Genomic DNA, 3,254 nt, shown 5'->3' with positions numbered 1-3,254 from the left:
CCAATAGAAAAAATCACAAAACAATTTATCAGAGCCAGGTTTCGATCCTGGGACCTGTGGGTTATGGGCCCACCACGCTTCCGCTGCGCCACTCTGATTCTATTGTTGATTTTGCGACGCCGGGCTACATATACATACATAATCAGTTAGCAAGCAATCGTGCATACAACCCATCCTTGTAAGGCTTGACTCATCTTCTGTTGATTGGATGCTGCCGTCTCCCTGTTTTATATTCTACAAATACAACTAATCAAGCTGCAAGAAATGGATTTCTACACTATATATGGAGTCTGAGAGAATATCTAACCATTATCTTGGTACGGCAATGATCACTGTCACTCACACTGGTATCAAATTTATTCATGGTGAAGTACAGCAAAATGTCCGGAAAGATTTAGTACAAACAGAACGGAGACTGGTCAGGCAAACGAGACATCGGATTCTTTCCCGACAGCGCCACGCCATGCTTGTTCTTCAGTTAAAAAAATATTTGAAGAAAAGAGGCTCACCCCCTGGTTCCATTCCATTGGAAGGAAGAAACCAGACAGACAAGGATCCAAAGCTTACAGCATCTTCAGTTAAAATCTCGACAGATGAGCTACAGTGTGATCTAGAGAAGTAATATAGGCAGTTATTTTTACATAAATATAGTGATGCAAGCACATTTTAAATTGACCTTAAGAAACAAGGGCATATTCTGCCAAGAGCAGACATATAAACAATGAAAGCTTCCTACTTTCACCGTTGCTGACAGTGTGCTTTGCTATGTAACCGTCACAATTGCAGATGATGCGCAGCGCCTAATGGGCGATACTCTGTAAATCTGTATACATGATCAGTAATGAGCACTAGACCAGTTCATGGAGTCTGCTGGGCAGCCCTGGTCCCTCTACGTGCTCGCTGGTACATTCTAGTGAAGTGGGATAAGCAAATGTTATCCAACCAATATATAATTCTAGTGATCAATGAAAGCTACAAACACATTTCAAATTGACGTTACGAATCAATTGCAGCTTCTGCTAAGAGCAGACATGTATACATTCATCGATTTCTACTTTCATCGTTACTAATAGTGTGCTTTTACTATGTAACCGTTGCTATTCCCAGGAACACATATCTTGCAATTTGCAGGTGATATATATACATATCTTGCAATATTTGTTTTTTGGTTCGACTTACTAGCCCGTAGAAATTACCGAACTCTCTCAAATCCGCGAACAGACCTCCTAAAGAGAAGATTTTGGTTTGCAAGATATACAGTAGCAAGAGTAGTGCATCATTGGCCGGCTTTGAACCGTTCTTTTCTTCTATTTGACACATTTCGACATGTACACTTCCGGTCGTGGAATTTAGGCTGTATTTGGCGCACACCCCTGTCGATCGTTTCTTCCGTTAAAAGGCCGGCCCATCTAACGTAGCTTTTGCTATGCAATAACTTAGCTCCTTGTATTTTGGAAGCTTCCAAGCCCGGTTTTGGACCCTTTTCCCCCCTTTTCTACCGTTTTACCTGGTTTTATTTATTTTTTTCCATTTTATTCCTTTTCATATTTCTTTTAAGACTTTGCTTTTCCATTTCTTATTATATTTCTTGTATTTGAAATGTGTGAACTTTTTTAAAATTCGGATTTGTTTTTGCAGATTCTTGAACTTTTTTCTCAAATCCGTGAAGTTTTTTTCTTCAAATTTTCGTGATTTCTTTTCACATGTGTGAACTCCTTTTCCTTTTTGCGAACTTGTTTTCAAGCGATGGACATTTCAAAGTTTTGAACTTTTTTCAAAGCATGAACTTTTCTTTTCACATTTTATGAACTCATGATTTTTTTTATTTTTTCAAAAAATCAACAGTCAACCGGTCGACTGTTTAACTGGTCAACTAAGCAAGCGAGCTGGGGTAGCTGGGCCTACCCATATCGAGTGCTAGTTTGCCGAGCGAGCGACGCTGGCTTGACTTCAAATTCAAACTGTTTGTCGGTCCATCGCGCGACCTGCTCAAACGTGCGCACATAAATGACGATAAAAAGTCATGCGGACTCGTCAAAGGTGGAGTAGTCCCCAGTATCTTTTTTTTCTTTTTTTTTGCGGGACCCAGTATCTTCTATTTTACCAAAAAAATATCTACTCAGTACTCCCTCCGTCCCATAATATACGTTAATTTTTCAAACTATGTTAGTCTTGGTGCACGTTTGCGGGAGTCCATCGTCAAAGCCTAGGACCATCTCATCAGCTTTAGGGTGAAGAAATTGATAGAAATGGATGTATCTAGAACTAAAAATACATCTAGCTACATCCATTTTCGCGACCAGTAATTCAGAACGGAGGGAGTACATTATAGCAAGTCAATGTAGGTGTTGAAAAACTTCCTTCAGGCAGCGACAGGAGGCGCCGGTTTGTTGTGGGTTGTCTCATTATGCCAGCTATGGACGTGCCAGGCCCTCCACAACGTCATAAGAACCGAAAGTCCCGCACCATCAGAACATTGGTGCAGCAGATGGAGGAGCCACTCAGGCCCTGTATTCTTGATCTCCCCCAAAGCTGGCATACTCGAATGCTCGCTCATAGCACACCAGAGACCCTTGCGCCATCGGACAATTGCAAAACACATGGAAATCTACTCAGTATTTATGTGACATTCTAGTATTTTATTTTATGTGACATGCGGAGTCGGTCTTCCGGGCTCCGATTCTCATTGGGTTCATCCGCCCTTGAGTTCACTCGCCTGGACGGAATTGACAGAGCTCCGACGTAGCTACCTGACATCTCGGCTGGTGGTTCTTAAGGGCACGTGCACGAAGAATTCTCGGCTGTCATCAACAAGGTGGTCGGTTCGTATAGGGGAGCAGCTACAATGGCGCGCCGACGGCTCATTTAGGCAGCTGTAGTGGCCATTCGGCGGACATATGAATTGAAATCTAGGAATACCAATTCAGATTCCAGGCCACCAATGAAGACATCCAAACGCAGTGCAAGGGTTTTTGGCTTCCATAGAAATGAGCAAAGCTATCCACCGCGGGTCCCGCCGTCGATTCAAGGGTTTAATTACGTTCAAACAAGCATTTGTTTTTGTTACCATGCCGGCCCGATATTTGTTACAAACATTACGGCCACTCCCACGCCCGCTTCCCGAATTTCCCCGTCCGTTTCCGCTTTTCCCGGTTATTATTTCTGAAAAACAGGCGTTGGAGAACGATGGCGCTGGAGAGGAAGGCGGGGACATTGGCGGACGAGAAAAAGTCCGTCCGCCCCTCCCTGATGAC

Source organism: Triticum aestivum, chromosome 1B, assembly GCF_018294505.1.
Source record: "Triticum aestivum cultivar Chinese Spring chromosome 1B, IWGSC CS RefSeq v2.1, whole genome shotgun sequence".
In the NCBI taxonomy this organism is placed as follows: domain Eukaryota; kingdom Viridiplantae; phylum Streptophyta; class Magnoliopsida; order Poales; family Poaceae; genus Triticum; species Triticum aestivum.
This window is presented reverse-complemented; position numbering follows the sequence as displayed.